This window comes from Pteropus vampyrus, unplaced genomic scaffold (genome assembly GCF_000151845.1).
Source record: "Pteropus vampyrus isolate Shadow unplaced genomic scaffold, Pvam_2.0 Scaffold5, whole genome shotgun sequence".
Taxonomy (NCBI): domain Eukaryota; kingdom Metazoa; phylum Chordata; class Mammalia; order Chiroptera; family Pteropodidae; genus Pteropus; species Pteropus vampyrus.
The window spans coordinates 5,567,815-5,589,995 of record NW_011888786.1 but is presented as its reverse complement, the minus strand read 5'-3'; the positions used below and the strand labels follow the sequence as shown (position 1 = coordinate 5,589,995).

The window sequence follows — 22,181 nt, the reverse complement described above, 5'->3', positions numbered from 1 at the left end:
TTTCTGAGCACCCATAGTTGACCAGACACTGTTTTCATAGAGATAAATAAAATCTACCATCCCTCTTTTCATGTCACATATTGTCTAAAAATAAATGAAGATTTTAAATAAATAATTATACAAATAAAGATTAACAATTGGAAGCGTGCTACAAATGAAAATTACAGGAAATGCGTCATAAATCCTACTGGAATAGGTCAACTTCTTAATTTCCTTATCTTGGTCCTGTTTATAAAATGGAGACATTGATATCTATCTCACTTCTGAGAAAATCAAATGACACAACGTGAATAAATGTTTAGTACAGTATCACAAATGTGCATTATCTTTAATCAATGCTATTATTACTCATAAATTAAAAAGAAGTTTCTCTTCTTCATCAAAAGACTGGAGATCCTCTTTGAAGGTAAATGTTAATTTTATCAGTGACTATTGATAATCATTCCACTTAATCGTAATTGTGGTCGATTGCAGTCTTTCAGTCTGACACTCATTACCCATATTTCTTTCTTATGTGTCTCTATTCCATTATCTCAAACTTTTGCTTTCCATCTCACACCCTCATTTCATAATACCAGTCAATAAATTAAGCTTCTTGGAAGTTCTTTTTATGATTTCTGGAATAATGGACTTTATACAGTAATAGTTTTATTATGTATTCAAGCATAGTTGTTTTTAAAGGAAATGCTTCCTGTGATATATGAATGCTGATGAGTTTTTAAGCCTATCTCCCATTTTTCCTGACAACCTCTCAGCGTGGGAATTAAAGAGCAAAGAGGAAGCTTCAGATCTGCCAGGATCCATGGTTCTCCTTCTGATGATGTGGTGAAATGCATTGCAAATTCTTTCCTTTCACTTCATTTCAGTTGGATAGGTGGTATTTATTTTATTTTATAAAAACATTTTGTCTTGATAATAAATTTTTAAGGCAAAATGTTGATTTATAAGTATGGTTGAACAACGTGGGAATAAGAGGCTCGAACCCCCGCCTCCACAGTCAAAAATCGGAGTATAACTTTCAACTCCTGCAAAACTTTACTAATAGCCTACTATTGATTAGAAGCCTTACTGATAATGTAAGTAGTCGATTAGAATATGTTGACTATGTTGTATGTATTATGTACTGTATTATTACAATAAAGTCAGCTAAAGAAAAGGAAATGTTAAGAAAATCATAAGAAAGATAAAATATATTTATAGAACTGTACTGTATTTATCAATACTATAAGAGTATGTTGTCTGTTTATAAGATGACTCATCTGTCTCTCAGCTCCTACATGAATATGGTCTTATATGATACAAAATACTGTAGATATTATGTGTATTACTAACACTAGACATAAAAATGGAAAGATACTGCAAAAAATTTATTTTAATTTACAGATATAATAATTTGGAAATTGCAAATGAAGAGGCAGCAATATGATTGCCTTATGGTATCTTATCCCATACACTAATGAATGAATCATTATAGAATTTTGATGGCACATAGTATTACAGTCATATTTATAACACAGTATTAAAAACATCGTTACTTTTTTTATAAACACTTATTTGATGATAATCTGATGCACAGTTCCTCCAATTATGAGAGATACATAGTGTACTATAATATAATTCTTTTTAAGAAAAGTAATAAAGCAGTAGGAAAACTAACACATTATTAATTTTATATTAAATATTACTCACCTTATGTCTTTGTAAGGATAGGCTATTCATTACCACAGAAGTTTTATACCTGATGTTTTACACCGTGAATACTTAGGTGGTGATGATGATGATGATGATGATGACACAAAAATATTTTATACAGTTCTCGCCGTACAGTTAGTAAGTAGACTTTTATATGATGACACACGTGTACTCAACAGATAAGTTTATTAACTGTACTGCATGCCAGTTATTTACTATTTATTCAGTGGAAGTGGATCATCATGATGGTCTCCATCCTCGTCATCTTCATACTAAGTCGGCTGAAGAGGAGAAGGAAGAAGTGGAGGGGTTGGTCTTGCTGTCTTGGGTGCAGGAAGTGGGTGGAGAGGCAGGAGGGGGAAGCGCACTCAGCGTGACTTCACAGAATACACTGTCCTTTCTGTTTGGAGTTTTTACTTCTCTGTAAATGTTTCTATATAGTCCTAAGTCTTCCACCATTTGCTTTAGTTTCAGTACCCATACCATACAAGGCTCCATGTCGTACAAGAAGTCAAAAGCAATCTTGAATAATCAGAACTCTTCTGCCAGCTTGTCTGATGCCAGTTTATTTTCTAGCACTGCTACTTCTACATCTTCCTCTCCCTCTGGCACTTGTTCAGAAACACTCATCTCCATCAAGTCCTCTCCTTTAATTCCTCTGGCGTGGTGTCTGTTAGCTCTTGAATTTCTCCATATCTTGAAACCTTTTACCTTCACCTTTTTTTGCCATATCCACAATTTCTTTCATGATTTCTTTGATTGGCTCTGTTGTAAATCCTGTGACAGCACATACATCATCTTCGACACAGTTTTCTCCAGCAGAAATTTATTGTCTTGGGCTTGATGGCTTTCTCAGCTTTTCCTATAGCAATGATGACATCTTCAATGGCGTAATCCTTCCAGACTAGTATGATGTTCACTCTTTCAGGGTTCTCTTTCATAGCCTTGACCATCCCTTCCATAGAGACTGTGTGTAATGAGCCTTAAACGTCCTGACGACCCCCTGATCTAGAGGCTGAATTGGAGGCATCTGTTTAAGAACAGGTAGACCACTTTGATGCTTTTGGTATTCAATTTGTGGGGTTCTGGGTGGCCAGAGGCATTGTCCAATATCAAAAGAACTTTAAAAGGCTGTTCCTTACTGGCAAGGTACTTCCTGACTTCAGGGACAAAACATCGATGGAATCAATCCATAAAAAGCGTTCTTGTTGTCCGGGCCTTTTTGTTGTATAATCAGGAGACTAGCATCTGGTGTTCATCTTTTCCCTGTAAGACTCAGGGTTAGCAGCTTTACAGATAAGGACACTCCTGATCATAAACCTGTCTGCATTTGCACAAAATGGTAAAGTTACCTTATCCCTTCCTGCCTTAAATTCTGATGCTCACTTCCCTTACTTATTAATACATGTCCTTTGTGGCTCCCCCCTCACCATCCCCCTGAATAGAGCACTTTTGTCTGCATTAAAAACCTGTTTAGGCAGACATTCTTTCTCCTCAATGATTTTCTTAATGATGTCTGGGAACTTGTCTGCTGCCTCTTGATTGGCAGAAGCTGCTTCTCCTGTTATCTTGACATTTTTTTTTAAGACAAGCCTCTATCTAAAATTATTAAATTATTCTTTCCTGGCATTAAGCTCTCCGGCTTTAGATCCTACACCTTTGCTTAGTACAGTATCACAAATGTGCATTATCTTTAATCAATGCTATTATTACTCATAAATTAAAAAGAAGTTTCTCTTCTTCATCAAAAGACTGGAGATCCTCTTTGAAGGTAAATGTTAATTTTATCAGTGACTATTGATAATCATTCCATTTAATCGTAATTGTGGTCGATTGCAGTCTTTCAGTCTGACACTCATTACCCATATTTCTTTCTTATGTGTCTCTATTCCATTATCTCAAACTTTTGCTTTCCATCTCACACCCTCATTTCATAATACCAGTCAATAAATTAAGCTTCTTGGAAGTTCTTTTTATGATTTCTGGAATAATGGACTTTATACAGTAATAGTTTTATTATGTATTCAAGCATAGTTGTTTTTAAAGGAAATGCTTCCTGTGATATATGAATGCTGATGAGTTTTTAAGCCTATCTCCCATTTTTCCTGACAACCTCTCAGCGTGGGAATTAAAGAGCAAAGAGGAAGCTTCAGATCTGCCAGGATCCATGGTTCTCCTTCTGATGATGTGGTGAAATGCATTGCAAATTCTTTCCTTTCACTTCATTTCAGTTGGATAGGTGGTATTTATTTTATTTTATAAAAACGTTTTGTCTTGATAATAAATTTTTAAGGCAAAATGTTGATTTATAAGTATGGTTGAACAACGTGGGAATAAGAGGCTCGAACCCCCGCCTCCACAGTCAAAAATCGGAGTATAACTTTCAACTCCTGCAAAACTTTACTAATAGCCTACTATTGATTAGAAGCCTTACTGATAATGTAAGTAGTCGATTAGAACATATTGACTATGTTGTATGTATTATGTACTGTATTATTACAATAAAGTCAGCTAAAGAAAAGGAAATGTTAAGAAAATCATAAGAAAGATAAAATATATTTATAGAACTGTACTGTATTTATCAATACTATAAGAGTATGTTGTCTGTTTATAAGATGACTCATCTGTCTCTCAGCTCCTACATGAATATGGTCTTATATGATACAAAATACTGTAGATATTCTGTGTATTACTAACACTAGACATAAAAATGGAAAGATACTGCAAAAAATTTATTTTAATTTACAGATATAATAATTTGGAAATTGCAAATGAAGAGGCAGCAATATGATTGCCTTATGGTATCTTATCCCATACACTAATGAATGAATCATTATAGAATTTTGATGGCACATAGTATTACAGTCATATTTATAACACAGTATTAAAAACATCGTTACTTTTTTTATAAACACTTATTTGATGATAATCTGATGCACAGTTCCTCCAATTATGAGAGATACATAGTGTACTATAATATAATTCTTTTTAAGAAAAGTAATAAAGCAGTAGGAAAACTAACACATTATTAATTTTATATTAAATATTACTCACCTTATGTCTTTGTAAGGATAGGCTATTCATTACCACAGAAGTTTTATACCTGATGTTTTACACCGTGAATACTTAGGTGGTGATGATGATGATGATGATGATGACACAAAAATATTTTATACAGTTCTCGCCGTACAGTTAGTAAGTAGACTTTTATATGATGACACACGTGTACTCAACAGATAAGTTTATTAACTGTACTGCATGCCAGTTATTTACTATTTATTCAGTGGAAGTGGATCATCATGATGGTCTCCATCCTCGTCATCTTCATACTAAGTCGGCTGAAGAGGAGAAGGAAGAAGTGGAGGGGTTGGTCTTGCTGTCTTGGGTGCAGGAAGTGGGTGGAGAGGCAGGAGGGGGAAGCGCACTCAGCGTGACTTCACAGAATACACTGTCCTTTCTGTTTGGAGTTTTTACTTCTCTGTAAATGTTTCTATATAGTCCTAAGTCTTCCACCATTTGCTTTAGTTTCAGTACCCATACCATACAAGGCTCCATGTCGTACAAGAAGTCAAAAGCAATCTTGAATAATCAGAACTCTTCTGCCAGCTTGTCTGATGCCAGTTTATTTTCTAGCACTGCTACTTCTACATCTTCCTCTCCCTCTGGCACTTGTTCAGAAACACTCATCTCCATCAAGTCCTCTCCTTTAATTCCTCTGGCGTGGTGTCTGTTAGCTCTTGAATTTCTCCATATCTTGAAACCTTTTACCTTCACCTTTTTTTGCCATATCCACAATTTCTTTCATGATTTCTTTGATTGGCTCTGTTGTAAATCCTGTGACAGCACATACATCATCTTCGACACAGTTTTCTCCAGCAGAAATTTATTGTCTTGGGCTTGATGGCTTTCTCAGCTTTTCCTATAGCAATGATGACATCTTCAATGGCGTAATCCTTCCAGACTAGTATGATGTTCACTCTTTCAGGGTTCTCTTTCATAGCCTTGACCATCCCTTCCATAGAGACTGTGTGTAATGAGCCTTAAACGTCCTGACGACCCCCTGATCTAGAGGCTGAATTGGAGGCATCTGTTTAAGAACAGGTAGACCACTTTGATGCTTTTGGTATTCAATTTGTGGGGTTCTGGGTGGCCAGAGGCATTGTCCAATATCAAAAGAACTTTAAAAGGCTGTTCCTTACTGGCAAGGTACTTCCTGACTTCAGGGACAAAACATCGATGGAATCAATCCATAAAAAGCGTTCTTGTTGTCCGGGCCTTTTTGTTGTATAATCAGGAGACTAGCATCTGGTGTTCATCTTTTCCCTGTAAGACTCAGGGTTAGCAGCTTTACAGATAAGGACACTCCTGATCATAAACCTGTCTGCATTTGCACAAAATGGTAAAGTTACCTTATCCCTTCCTGCCTTAAATTCTGATGCTCACTTCCCTTACTTATTAATACATGTCCTTTGTGGCTCCCCCCTCACCATCCCCCTGAATAGAGCACTTTTGTCTGCATTAAAAACCTGTTTAGGCAGACATTCTTTCTCCTCAATGATTTTCTTAATGATGTCTGGGAACTTGTCTGCTGCCTCTTGATTGGCAGAAGCTGCTTCTCCTGTTATCTTGACATTTTTTTTAAGACAAGCCTCTATCTAAAATTATTAAATTATTCTTTCCTGGCATTAAGCTCTCTGGCTTTAGATCCTACACCTTCTTTTTGCTTTAAGTTGTCACATAATGACTTCGCTTTTTCTTGAACCATATTAGAATCTATAGATATGCCTTTCATATAGCAATTCTGCACCCACATAAAAGCTGCATTTTCAATATGAGATAAAAAGGTATTTCATAACAAGTGCAAGATTTTTGTGCCTGCTGGTATAGCTTGCTTGCTTGCTTTTTCTTTCCTTCCTTCCTTCCTTCCTTCCTTCCTTCCTTCCTTCCTTCCTTCCTTCCTTCCTTCCTTCCTTCCTTCCTTCCTTCCTTCCTTCCTTCCTTCCTTCCTTCCTTCCTTCCTTCCTTCCTTCTTTCCTTCCTTCCTTCCTTCCTTCCTTTTTCTTTTAATAATGGTCCTTATGCTGGATTCATTTACCTTGAAATGGTGGCAACCACAGCTGCAGACCTTGATCTACTGTACATATCCAGTAACTCAGCTGCTTCTTGCCAGCATCATGACTCTCCTCTGCTTCTTGGGAGCATCTCCAGCACCACTAATGGCACTTTGTATGGGTCCATGGTGTTGTTCATGGTTTACTGTATTGCACTAAATATGATGGAAAATACACGAGTACTGTGAGATCACTTTTTATAGAAAAACACAATTTATTGGAGAGAGAACTGCTCACCAGAAGGTGACTATCATTACACAGCCTTTTAAGCAGATACTCACAACACTTGATCTCAGTGTAATAGCAACAGGAGGTGGCTATTAAATTATTACAGCAGTTCAGTATGTACTGTGGTTAATTTTATGCACTTATGATTTAATACTGAATGTTTACATTTGTTTACGTTTTTCTCGACTCTAAGTGGCACCATGTATGGTTTGTAAGTATTTGGTGTGTCAGTTTTGGTAAATTTTAACTTTTTATCATAGATTTGTATATATTTTATGCTAGTAAATTACAAAACAGACTAGTATCTACATATATTTTATATACCATTTTCATTTTTTAAATATTTTTATATACAGTTTTCATTTTTTAAATATTTTTAGGTTACATGGTTCATCTGCAAGTTTTTTCAAATTGTTATAAATCTCTAGAAAGTTTTCTAATGTGTATTTATTGGAAAAACATCTGTGTACAAGAGGACCTGTGAAGTTTGAACCCATGTTGTTTAAGAGTCGACTATTTTCAGTTCACAGTTAGGAATTTGTGTATGCAGAGGGCAGACTTAAGTTACTTATAGATTTTCACCATGCATGTGGTTGGTGCCCTAACCCCCGTATTGTTGAAGGTCAACTTTGATTTAAATAAGCTAAGAAAGCCCTGATTGTTTTATTTATCCAGTGAAGCCGAGTGGGTAGGATCTAGGGATCAGAAAGTAGAGTTCCTGGGCCAAGCCAGGTTCTCTGCAGACTGGGGATGTGAGCACATAGGTATGCACTCCGAGTATCGACTTCTTCGTCCCTTAGGGAGAATGGAGATGAGAAGAGTACCTATCTTGCAGCATTGTCATGAGAAATATGCCTGTTAATAACATATGGAGTATTTAGCCAATGCTTGGTACGTAGTAAGCTCTCAATGCGAGTTTGCTACTAACTGTTGTGTATTCCAGGAATATTTATGAAGTGCCTATAGTTGCCAAGTCTTTTACCAAGTGTAATGATTCATGGTGTTAAGCTCTCGTTCAATGGCTGTTTCTGCACTTGGGGCACTTGATTTCTCCAGCCTGGTTTCTTTTCTTCTTGAAAATGAAATAAAATGAAACTCAACCATAGGAAATGGTCAGGCTTGTTTGGAGAAAGTAATATATACTTGCTTTTTCACAAAAGGTTGAACCCCTTCAATTCACTACTTTATCTTTTTTTTTTTTTTTCAAATCCCTACCTCTCTCTCTAATCACTATCGATTTTTCTTTTCTTTTTCTTTTCTTTTTTTCTTTTGTTTCTTCCAACTTGGTATTTCAGCAGTGAAGTGTAATGGAAAGAACTCAAGCTTTGAAGGCTGACAAACCTAGGGTTGAATCCAGGATTTGCCTCTCACTAGTTGTGTGGCCTGAAGTAAGGCACAGTCTCTGAGCCTGAGCCTACTCTCTCTAAAGTGGGGAGAAGTTCTGCTAATTGGATATTTTGAGGATTGGTAATTATGGTAGGTACTTAATAATTGACATTCATTATTAATTCAGGCAATTTACTATCTAAATTATCCAAATTGTCACAATCATATTCCACCTTGTCATTTTACTAATTTCTCTTATTGTGTGTATATTGATTTGGGTTTTAAGTTTTTGGAAGGCAAATTTTGTTATGACATATAAATTCTTCATGACTAGAATAATTTTGGGTAAATGAATGGCATAATTCAGGTTGACATGAGTAGCCCTCTATGAATTAGACAAGGTTTAAAACCTGATTACATCTTTCAAAACTGATTGCATTTTTTAGAGGGAAACAAATCTTTTAGTCTAAGACTTAAACACCCTACAAAAAAAGATACACTCATTTAACTTTATTCTCACTAAAGTATCAGTGGTAATTGGAGAAAAGAAAAGAAAAATGATAGTAATGAATTTTCCTTTAACTGTCCAATTACCATGGTCTAGGCAGATTGCTAAGCAGTAAACTCTTGTTTAAATGTTTGTATAAATCATGTATCCATATCAATTATTATTATAAGTCTAATGAGTGCCAGCTATCTGCCAGGCATCGTGGAGCCCCTGGTGATATGATGAGTGAAACATATTTTGAGTTTGTAAATGGACATATGCAGGAAAAGAATAGAAATTTAACTCTACAAAAATAAACTGACAATGAAATATTTATATGGAGTCTTTATTTAATAAACTAGTTTTATTTCTCTCTATGTGTGAAAAACTCTTCAGTGTCATGATAGCACAATCTGTTTCACTCAAGTTTATAAAGTCAAATCATCTACCCATTCTATTTCTTCCTCATTTCTTCCCAGCTTGGAACTCAGAAGAAATGGGTACAATAAAAGCATTTCTATAATGGGCTTTGTTCAGTATTTTAGCCATGAACATTTATGCTTTATACATAAACTCATATTAGAATTGCATTAAAATAACACAGCATAGTTTTAAATGATTGTGTTTAAATGTTTTCCTTAATGTAATTTATTTTGGAAGGCGAAGTATATAGCCCTGGCATTTTAGCAAGTTGCTAGTTTCTACAACTTGTTTATGACTATTTTCATCCTTAATTGCTACTGGTTATTGAGCACTTATTGTATATCAGGTTCTGGTATAACTGTTAATGTTGCCTTATTTAAGCACAACTTCTACTCTATAAAATAGATATTGTTTTTCTTGTTCACCCATGAGGATACTGAGGCACAGAAAGCCTAAGTAATTTCCCAAAGTCACAAAGCTAGAAAATAATCAAGTTGGCATTTGAACTCAGACTTTCGTCTTCAGATGTATCAAATTCTAAAATCCTTGGCTCTTAACTCTGCTGTACAGTATGTTTATAAATTGTTCACAATGCTTGACTTGTAAACTCAGTTTTTCAACACGATGAATATGCAGTAAAATTCACTTTTGTTTATTCCGAGGACTGTTTTTCTTCAAAGGAGGAATAATTTCAAAGGGGAAAAGAAAATACCACAAGCATTTATGTGAGTCTGATTTTGCAATTGAGTTCTCTCTTACTAGTTGGAATTAGGGCAGTTAGAGATTTTTAGTTAAGGGCTCGATTTAGGACAATTCTCATTGTTGCGGATAATCCTCAAAATTATCCTAATTTCTCTGAAATTACAGAGCAGGAAAGACAATTAGGATATTTGAAACTAAAAATACAGTGATCTGGGGAGGGATGTACATGTTAATTTGAACATATTTGATCCTCTTTCTTCCTATTCTTCTCCAAAAATGGCTATTATAATGCCTGAGTGACTATCTAAAAGTAAAATAAAGATCTCTCAGTTGTCTCAGGGGTTATATTTTTATACCAAATGCCCTGTTTGCATTCTTCGTATCACATGTTCATGGCTTGTTTAAAAGGTGGTTGCGTAGATTCATGTTGGAAATGTTTTCCTTTGAAAATGTATCTCTGTAGAGAAATATTTCATCCACAACAGTGGAAAATCATAATTCTAATAAGTATACAAAAATGTCATGCAACAGAAAAACTTAAACTCGTATTTTTGTGCTGTTCTTGGTACATAATATATTCAGCAATGATTGAATTATATTTATTTTTCTGCAGGGGTAGGCTTGGAAAGGGTCATGATATAGTAGTACTCTTACCATTTAAAGTCTAAATTATATACATTTTCATTAATGAACCAGTAAATTTAGGTAAAAAAATTACCAACTTATTCAAGCAGATTCTTATTATACTCCAGTTTCCATCATACTAAATTCCTTTAAAAGTAAAAAAGGAGGCAAAATGCATGATGTTCACTTCCTATTCACTGCGTCATTGAGATAGAGTGACCAAGGCTAGTGGTAATATGGGTAGCAGAGTTCCAAAGTTTGAATGCCTTCCTGCCCAGTGCTTCTTAGTTGTTTTTGGTTATTACTTAGTGAGAAAATTTATTTTACATTACAATTCAGCATGCACACACATGCGCGCACGCACACACTAGTGTACACTAAATGTAATTGGAGGTTTCAGAAAAATCTGTACCCTTACTATGTGTGATATGCTCTGATAGTGTGTGATCTATTCCGTTTCATCCTATTTCATTCCCTTTCATTCTATTCTTTCTTCTTTTTAAGTCTCATCCTGACTCATTTCTAAATGATTTTCATGACCCATTAGTGAATCATCAGCTAGAGTTTGAAAAATGCTATAGGTAAATATGGGTAATTGTAAGAGGGGAATAAAAAGAAGAATTAAATGAGAAGAAAAATTTAGTTGAGTGTTTAGGATGGACAGACTGAAAGAAGCATTTCTCTAGGAGAGATGATATAGATCTCAACCAACCACTATAAGTAATAATGGGAGTCAACATTTATTGAACACTTTCTTCTTGAATACCCTATGAAAAATGGAGCTTTGAGTGCACTCTATGATTTCAGTCCTTTAACAACCATGTACATGTAATAGGTATTATTTTTATTCATTTTACAGATGTAAGAGCTGAGGCTTTGAAAATACTATTGTCTAAGTTTATATAGCTTGTAACTGTCAAGGACGGAATTTGAACCCCAGTTTATATGACTAGAGCCCAAGCTCTCATTCATTCCCTTTCTATCTTCTTTCTCTCTCAAAAATATTGTGTCTTTTATTGGGCAAAGGTCAGTACATGTTGTTATGGATCAATAATGTGCATCCAAGGAAAAGTCTTTAGTCTCACACATTTCTCGGGCTATGACACCAGGAATTTTCTACATAAAAGACATTTTGAATTTACAATTGTGAATTACTCAAGTTGTCAATTCCCTTGAAGATCACAAAATAAACCTCCTACAGTTCTATTATTATGCCATTTTTCTACCAAGGGTTTTGTTTTTTTGTTTTTTTTTTTCGCTTGTTTAGAAATATAATAGTGTTTCACTTAAACGTTTCAGAAACAGATATTTTCTCTGTGGGTCTGTACTTAATGTCATCATACAGAGTGACAGAGGGAAAGGCAGAAGATTCAATAAATTGAATATGCACTTGAGTTTATAAATATAGCTCAGGTTGAGTGTCAGTTCACATGGATAAATTCTCAGCACAGTCATTGAACATTGTCATTTGCTCTCTGAATGGGCTTGACATGTCCTTACAAAAGCACAACTGTTACCAGCTTGCCTTTTTTCTCTCATTATTCTCTGCAGTGCTCAGAGAAGGACATCCAATTTCTGGGCCAGATCATAGATAGCTGCTCCTGACAGTATACAAAGTACTTGTCGACAAAATGGCTAAGTTGATTCTCTACTGAAAAGGAAAGGCAGGTTGAGATTCACCATCTTTAATGTAATGCTATCCTTTAAACATGTACTTGGCAACTGTGAGATGACCCATTAGAACACTGAGAATGATCACTTTTAAGCATTTGTTTACTTTGTGTGGGACATTTTACATAATCACATAGAGGAGTATCTGTTCCATGCCACTCTAGGGAAAATATAGTTCTTGTTCAATAATATTTCTTAGTTCACCTTTGAAAAATAATTTCTCCATGATATTAAACAATTTCACCCTAATGTACTTTTAATTTCATAGGAAACTTTATTTTTAACCTTGAATAAAACATCATATACAAACAAGGCTGGTTTTAGAACAAGACATATCTAGAGTTGAATATAGTTTCTGCTACCTATTAATGGTGTAACTTTGGATGAGGTGTTTAAGCTTTCTGAGCTGAAGTGTCTTTATGTGTGACATAGGGCAGTAATACTTAAAAGCAGTACTGTGGGTATTACGTGAGAGAGTTCCTGGCTCAAGATCAAGACTCAGTAAAGATTCATTCCCTTTTCTTTCCAAACATTGTGAATTTATATATTGAGAACTCTTGCAGTTTTAAAGTTACCTAGATAAAATTTAGTAGTAAATAGATATTGCCACTTTACTGCACAAGTAAAGATATTTTATTATAGCACAGATTTAGGAAATGGTTATTATAATTAGAAGTGAAACAATTTAGTTGCAGTTGGGGTGCTTGCTAATTCTTGTAAAACATATTGGATTGCAATTTATGTAAGAGTTCCTGATCAAAAACTGTGAGCTCTATTGGATAGTGTCCAAGTTAGCTAAAAAAGTTATTTTTCAAAAGTGATTTTCACTGTGTTTTATATTCTTGTTCTGCTACATGAGTCAGGATAGATGGAAACATTTAGTTAAATTAAGGTTTTATCTCTATGCTGAAAGGCAGTTTATGGAGAATTATAACTAGAATGTCATTGTATTCAACATGTATTGAATTATCCATTGACTTTGAGAATATAGAGATCAATAGGGTTTGACCTTAATATAGTATAATGGTTTTCAGTAATGAAAAGCAGGGTGCCGAAGGATAGTTGATCCAAGTAGGTAACTACATCCAGAATTTTGTATGTGGAGTTATAATAAAAAATAATTCATGAGAGGATAAACAAACACATGAATGAATATTAATTTATTTAATTATAGGCAATTAAAACAGAAATTAATAGGCTGCATAGCCATCAATTTACAAATAATATATCAATAAATATGATTAAATCAATATTTAATATGACACAAAGGAATCTGAATAAGAATACAGCATGCAAAGGATACAGATGATATTTTTTAATATCTTCTTTTTTGCACAAAAGAAATGTAATGTGTCCATTTTTCTCCAAAGTAGTTTTCTTTCTTTTGGGCACATTTTCAGGCTCATCTTTTGCTTGTGTTGTGTTCAGACAGCACTGTGGCTTTAAGTGAGTTTTTATGAATTATAAAAAAACAAGAGACACTGTGTCTGGCTTAGTGCTGATGTGATTTTGGCTTATGATAGGCCTAGGGAAGCCATCATAAGCAACAAAGCAAAGCACTGGATTTTCATGCTTCTTGGGTTTCCACCTCGTAAGAGATACTTTATATGAAACAGCCTTAAATTAGTTGATCCCTTAGAATCGCTGATGTAGAAATGTTCAAATTCGAGAAGAAACACTAAAAATTGGACATCTATGAGCAGAAACAAATGTTGATGAGTAGTAGCCTTTATCTATTGACTCAATCATTCTACGGGTATTTATTGAGCACCTGAACTATGCAAAAGAGTAGGATTCTCAAGTCAATGTGCAAGGTAAACATACCTTGAGAAGGTATGCCATTATGGACAGAGGGATTGCCTCTGAATTATTCCAGCTTGGGATGGATCACCTCTGTGATGGAAAAAAAAATCACTATTTCTTTTGTTGAGTACATGATGAAGTCATTGGCTCATCCTTGGATGCCAAAACATAGACAAAAATACACATGATTCAAAACTAGAACTATGTCTATGGCCATGCTACCCTGAACAAGTCCAATCCCGTCTGATTTCGGAAGCTAAGCAGGGTCGAGCCTGGTTAGTACTTGGATGGGAGACCACCTAGGAAGACCAGCTGGTATAGGCATAAAAATAAATAAATAAATAAACGATTGTAAGCTGACAAGGTCAGCTGAATCTGTGAGGTCAGCCAAGGATTGCCTCGCCTACAAAAAATTAAATAAAATAAAAAATAAAAACTAGAACAATACTCAGGACCAGAAGATGCTCACATTCCGTGATGTGCCAGAAAATGAAGTGACATGGGCAAGCTGCAGTCACCTCCCTCTCTCATGCTCACTCACTCTTCATCATTCTCCTACTGAGTATAATGGTGAATTGAAGAATCTGCCATGTTTAAATCTTTTTTTCTCAATCTCTTACTTTCTATTTCTTCCCCTTTCTTTTTCTCTTCCTCCCTCCTTGATTCCTCTCAGTCATATATATGGAAACAAGCAAATAAGTGTTTGTTTGCTTGTTTATTTATCTGAGCGTATAAAGATTCTAGGCCTTAGAAGCAGACAGATCATGGCATGGGTAGATTCCAGGGGAATTCATGCTTATTTAGCATGAACTCTGAGAAGGTATACATTAACTAATATGAACAAATAGGTTAACTTTTGTTGCCTCTAAAATGTGATAAGAATATTAAAATTGTGGGTTTTCTCATTGAATTATTAAGAATATACATACACCTCTAGTTTGGTGTTTGGCATTGAGTGGGCACGAGTAAATGGTAGTAACAGTATGCAGCATGTGATGATAGAAGCAGATATAGGCAAAGAGATAATGCCAAGGAAAGAGTGATAAATTATTTTCTGGGAGGTATCTCCTGAACAGTTTCCAAAGATTGAGAGGCACTGACCAGGTGGTCAAGGCAAAGCGTGGCAGCAGTAGCAGAGGAGGAGGTACGTGCAAAGGCACAGAGACGCCAGAGAATAGAGGACATTTATGGAATTGCAATTCTCAAAGTAATAGGAGGCAGAGCAGTCAGACAAGACCAGATGGTGAAGGGTCTTGAATTTTTTAGAGATCGACATTTGAGAGAGATTAGTTTTACTCTCCTTGTCAGAATCAAGGGTTTTCCAGGCATAGCAAACTGCCTAGAGTGAAGTCCCAGGGTGACATCTAGCAAAGCACATTCAAGACACAGCAAGTAAACTCCTTTTAGCTATAGAGGTATGTTAGTATGTAATGGAGGCTATGACTAGAAGGATAATTTGAACATTAGTTTATAGATCGGAATTTACTAAGCTAAAATAAAAATAGGCAAAACTTCAGTGAGTGTGCAGCTGATTGATTTTCTTAATGAAGTGCACCATGAACTAAATTTTAGAAAAAAGTAATAAATTTTATTGCCATTATCAAAATCATTAAATGATAATGGAGCAATCGTAAAGTAAAAATAAAATACAATAGTATTTTAATTGACCTAATTAAGTCTACATGGTTAAAAATGTAAATGTTCAATTGAGTGTAATCTCTGAAGAAATTAGCATATTAATGTAAAATAATTATAATCATAGCACTTCAAATGTTATGAATTCAAGGGCTAGATAAAGATGTATTATAAAGAAAGTAATACTTTGATAAAATAATTAAAATTAAATAACTGAAGTCTTCTAAAAGTTTTTACATTTTGATAAATTACTAATCAAAGATTTATAATTCACTAGTGAGATATATTTCCAGAAACAGCTTTGAGCAGCATTTCAAATAATTCTGAGTGCATTAAGCAAATTTAGGACTTTGGTTTTTAGTCAGTGTGCAAGCTGGGTCTAATGTTTCTACTTTGGTATCCAAAGTTTTGAAGGATTTTGGATTATTTTCAGCCAGAGCACATCAATAACAACACAATAAGCAAGTTCCTGTGAGAGACAAACTAAAATTCCTATGGTTTAACCAAATAGAAGTTAATTTTCTCGTTTGTTTAAATAGCTCTCCTACAAGTGATGGCTTAGGGAAACAACCTCCTTCTATCTTGTGGCTCTACCATCTTCAATAAGTGATTGTCAAGGACATTCTAGAGGTCATCTGCCCTGGAAGATTGTATGCACAAAAGTTTTATGAGCCTATCTGAAAGTGAGACACATTATGTCCAGTCACATTCTCTTGGCCAGAATTCAGTCATATGGCCACTCTTTGAAGTCTGTGAAATGTATTCTAGCTCCAAGCACAGAAGGAAGAAAAGGCAGGAGTGGTGAAGTGCTTGCCAGGGGCAGCTACTCATTCTGAGGAAGGAAAGCAACTCAAATACCTGGAACCTCCAGGTGCCAGACGGGGCTCAGAGGCACGTTTGCTCACATGACTTCATTTCAACTTTACTACAAACTTACAAAGAAGGCAACAGCCCAAGATCCTGTTTTGCAGCACTTATTTCAATATTTAAAATCAATATTTAAAAGCTATCTGGTTATTTCATCTTCAGGTTTAGTATCAGAATGGGCATGGCAGTCCAACAGCCTTGACTTGCAACCCCAGCTCTACTGTTTACTAGTTCTGTGTATGTTAATGAACCTAAGTTTTAATATTTTCATTGACACATGTGAATTATTCATATTCATTTTTTATTTCTCCTGGTACAGACTGAGTGCTCAATAATTGATGGTAAGCACTTACTTAAAAAAAATATTATATAACTTGTGATATCTTTCATACTATCGAATCCACATGTCGCTATTCTATAATTAACTAATGAAATAAATTTGGCATACTACAAATTATGACATGAAGAGTGTAATATGAAATGTGCTTTAAATATTTGGCAATGAGTATCAGGCTAGGACAATGAGTGGAGAGATTGTTTGAATGTAGTTCCTTGGGGAGATTATAATTAAATTGTGTACATAATAGAAAACATATGCTCGAATAAGCTACAGAAAAAAAAGAGAAAGCAAGGTATTAGATATTATTCTTTTTCAACAGCCAAATTGTTTTTTAAATATAAGAAATTACAGGGAGAAATATTTTCTTATGTTCTTGAAAATGTGACCCTTAGTATAGAAAGTATTCTTTTTCATTCAAAACAGAATAAGTGATGTTTGCCCTAAACTTTTCTTATCTGAAAACTTCAAAATCATCTTGGGCTTCTAATTCAGGAAGTGCTATATTCCTAGCCTCTCATATACTTATTTCTACTTAATTTGGGTGGCTCCTAATTCAGGCCAAACTCATCTCCTTGACTCAACTTAATCAGCTGGAGGGCAATAGTGACCGTACCACAGGTGCCAGACTGGGTAGAAGGGGTTTACTGTTTATCGAAGTGCTGTGCACAAGAATAAGTGAGATTATTCTAGAAGATACATAGACAAGCTCTTTCTAATAGTCATATTTAATGACATACACGTTGTATTATTCTATCAGTTCGTGGGTATTGTACCTTAAAGCAACGCTATGTAAAGAGTAAATTGATATAAACTATATCTAAAGAAAGCTGTTGGGTTCATAATAGGAGAGGTAATATTCAGATTTTCAGAAATAGCGAAACTCGAAGGCAGACAAAGTAGAAATGTTGCAGGAGGGCAAACGCAGGGGGAGGCAAATGGACAGATCGAACATAAGGTTGCAGTCTGTTTTAGAGACTTCCTTCTGATTTCATTCTCAAATCTAGTCTTATCTTCTATAATTCTCCATTTATTTTATTCAGTCTCTCAAGTACATATTCCGCCTTACACTCCTGGTCTCAGTATTCACCTGCAACATCTAAAGTCAAACAGTGTTCATCAAATCTTATTCCTTCTTTCTCTAATTTTTCAACTTCTACTAGGATTACAGAATTTTATTTTATTTATAGTCCCATGTAAATTAAAGGCTACCAAGGGTCTCCTTAAAGTGCATAACAATTCTGTTCCCTGATAAGAGGGAATTTTTTTTTTTTTTTTTGCAAATGCCCATTATACATTGATAGGACTGGCTATTTTGAGGCCCACAGGAGGAAAAAAAAGACTCATTAGATAATTTAAATATATAAATAATGTAGACATTTTCTGATCTCTATATAGTAAAGCTGGATATTAAAAACAGAACTAGAAAGGAATAAGCCAGTATAACCTGGATTTCTTAAGAAAAAATTTTTTCTTAAAGACACCTAGATCAAAATGGAAATTTAAAAAATTGTTAATTTCTAGCAATCCATAATTTTAAAGATGCAAAATGTAGCTCATCATCAAGTGTAAGGAAAAAAATCAGTTTTGAGATACATGGTTATGTTCATTAAGAAGAAAGTTTCTGCCAATAAACTATGACTCATCTCTTCTAATTATTCCTTAGAATCTTTTGTTCATTGGGCCACTAGGTGCATTATGATGTGACATTACTTAAGAGAATACTCCGTTATCTCCAGAATTTTCTTCTAAGCCCTTACATCCATTTTGAAAGTTTTGATGGTAGTTCTTTATTTATCTTCTCAGAAAGTGTTCATAGACTTTTGGATTGACGAACTGAAGATACTCGAAACGGCAACTAAAGTCAGCTCTCGGAGCACCAACAATGTGCATTAACTAAGCTGGAGGGATGGAAACAGGGACAGCATGATGGAGGCTGTGCAGGATTTGAGAGCGGCAGCAATTTCGGGACTGCAAACTGCCTGATAACCATTGTGATCCAATCAGAATGGAGTTCAGTGTGCTAACCATTGTGATCCAATCAGAATGGAGTTCAGTGTGCTAGTAGATGCAAATGTTCTCCCTCTGATGAAAGTATCTCTTGATTCTAAGATGGGTTACAATTTGAAATGACCTAAATAATGGTATCTCAGAATGGATCAAATATAGATTTAGATAGTATGGGACTCAGCTAGGGCATTTCTTGCAGGAAAATTCATAAGCTTAAATACTTGCATTAATAAAATGTGAAACCTAAAATGAATTAAGCATCTAGGCTCAAACTGTTGAAAAAGAAACAAAATAAACTTAAAGATAAAAGAAGGATGGCATTAATAGGAAAAAAATCAAGGATTTAGAAATTAGAAAAGTAGTAGAACTAACATAAATACAGAAAATAATTCTTTGTGGGAAATAATCATATAGATACACTACTTAAGGAAGAAAAAGAAGGCAACGTGAAAATGGAAAATCAGATGTGATTGAGAGAACTAGCCACCGAATGATAAAAGAGAAATGAAAAGAAATTCAGTTTCCCTCAGTTGCGAAGTGGGGATAATTAATTCCTGGTAACCCTTGGGATTTCAGTGGATTAGGGTTAACATATTTAAATTCCTGGTTCTGTGTCTGGCATTCAGTTCATGGCAATCGCTGTTGCTGCTGGTTAATGTGAGTTTAAGTGTTAGTATCACTGTTACTGCTACTACTGCTGCTGGTTCTTGTAGTACTAATACTACTAACCCTAGTACTCCTGGTGACTGTTCCTACTGTTATTGCCATAAGTAAACAGTGGTGATAACGAATTGCTCAAGATGCTCTTGGAACATCTGAAATGGATGCCTAACCCAGCTGGAGAAGTCAGGGAAGGTTTAGTCGAGAGATAAAGACCAATTGAATTTTGGAGTATGACTAGGAAATGGGGAAAAGTAATGAGAGAAGAGAATGCACGAAGGCACAGAAGGCTGTGAACTCTCAGTGGACCCATGCATTTTTCAATACTGTTTTTATATAAAATATGCATGGGGGGCTTAAAAGGAAAATGATAAGAAGTGAAGCGAATGCATGAATCGGGATGCATATATTAAGACATTAAGACCCATTTTGATGAAACTGTTTTATTGTGGTTTTATTGGCTTATCTACATGAGATATTATACAACAATTAAAAATGACAAGCTCTGGATTTGTGCTTTAAATTTCTCTTGCCCTAGACTTTGACTGTATTACAGAATAAATATAAGAAGGCATGACCAATTTACTTTAAACTCTTTAGGCAGTACAAACCAAAGCTTGCTGATCTATCTAACAAAAGAAAAATTCAACAGCAAATTTTGTTAAAATAAGAGAGTTATACTAGTCATAACACATCACACTGACAAAACACATATTTGCTAGAATTTTTGACAAGTAGCAGGCTCTTTTAGAAATAGAGGAAAGTTCTTTAGAATATAAGTATGTGCTTATAAGTAATCCGGCTATTCAGATAGAAGAATTTCCAGCAATCGACATGTATGGTATGGCACTTTGTTACAGTAATTACTAATTCAGACAGTTTCAGGTTTAAATTTTCTTTCTACATCTAATTTTCTGTATCTATTACACACACACACACACACACACGTTGCCATATCACTAAAACATCTATATTTTAGGAAAGTTACTTTACTTCCCTAAGATCCAGTTTATGTATCAATATAATAGTGTCTCATACATATTTTATAAGTTTGATGTGATAATGAGGTATCAGTATAAACAAAACACTCAGCATAGTGTTGGATAGACATTCATAGGGTTATTACAATTGCTTCCCTTTTTCTAAATCATTTCGCATTTGTGCGGACACTTCCCATTACATCTGAAACATCCCAGAGTTCACAAGCTCTGGATTTCATTTCAGTGCAATTAAAGCTCTTGCACCCCTAGGTACCTTCCAACTCTGGGCAATAAGTGGCCCTTCTGCAAGGCAGATGAGTTTTAATTTAACCCGCCTGCTCAGCTCGACCTTCCTCCTCCCGCATTCTGCAGGGAATCCAATGGATGTGTGCTTCTGCTGATCATCTCAGCTTAACACTTGCATAATATCCTGGCAAGAAAATACCAGTGCACCTGCTGCCTATTTATGTGGAGGTTTCGTCTACTGTGTTTATGTGTGTAAGATAAAGAGCCAAAGTATTAAGGCTTGGGAAATAGAGCAACCACAGCCCATCCATTTGCATTTCTGAGTGTGACTGTCCATTCTTCTAACCGACTATGGTCAGTTCTGCGTGGGTATGCAGACACACCGGTAATTTGCACATATGCTAAAACAGCTGGGGCTGCTCTCTCCCACGTGTGTCCTCTGTGAACCTCTTCTTGTCCACTCTTGGCAGCCTCTCCTGTTTATGAACTTTATGTTACCACATTCTCATCACCATCCTTCAGCCTGTCATCTCAGAGGACTGTGACAGACCTTAAAAAAATGTGAAGGTGAGGAAGTAATACTCAGAGGGGATTTATAAATAAGCTGAGCTAAGAACTTGGAGAGATGGCTCAAGTTGCCAGGTGGTACTTGAGTCTTGAAATGACCTTGCTGTCTAGAATGTTTTTGAAAGAATATGTGAGTCTGGATGACTTTTTCTGAGATGTAGCAGAGTATAATGCTTAAGAGAAAGGAATTTGCAGTTAGACTTGGGTTTGAGTCCAGCTTCAGACATTTACATTCAACACGAACTTGACCAAATAAGTTAACATCCCCGATCTTCAGTTTCTTCCCACGTAAAATAAGGGTCATAAAACTTACCCCATATTATTGTCTGGAGGGTTTATGTGATGTAAAGGAAGTGCTTAATTCCTACCACACAGTAATTGCTCGGTAAACAGTATAGTTGTGATGATGACAGTGATGATGATGATGGTTATGTTAATAATAATAAAATGCTAAGTTTGGCTTTAAGGAGAAGTAAACATCTTTGAAATTCTCTAAATTAATGCTGCTAACCCACTGTCAGATATGCAGTCCTATTTTCAGGAACCACTGAAGATTATACATGGTTTCTGGGATTATATGTGCTTGCCTCTTGTTGGTGTTTCAAGCTATCTAGAAGACAGTTCTAGGCTTCTGTCCTTTCTTGTTAGTGTCATTTGCTATTGTTCCCCAATACTTCCTTGATGCTCAAATTAAGTTAAATAGTCCACAAATAAATATTATCTATTTTGCTCACTTTACTATTTCCAGCACCCAGACCCATTCCTGACACATATCAGGGAATCAAAATCACTGGCTGATCTGTTCATACATC

General features: G+C 35.2%; 1 protein-coding gene and 1 pseudogene across 3 annotated transcripts in view; both read left to right on the top strand.

Annotated features, from left to right (window-relative positions):
• KCNIP4 (potassium voltage-gated channel interacting protein 4) overlaps positions 1 to 22,181 on the top strand; it is a 979,993-nt gene that overhangs the window by 304,151 nt on the left and 653,661 nt on the right. The window lies entirely within an intron of this gene.
• LOC111744051 lies at positions 14,273 to 14,391 on the top strand (annotated as a pseudogene).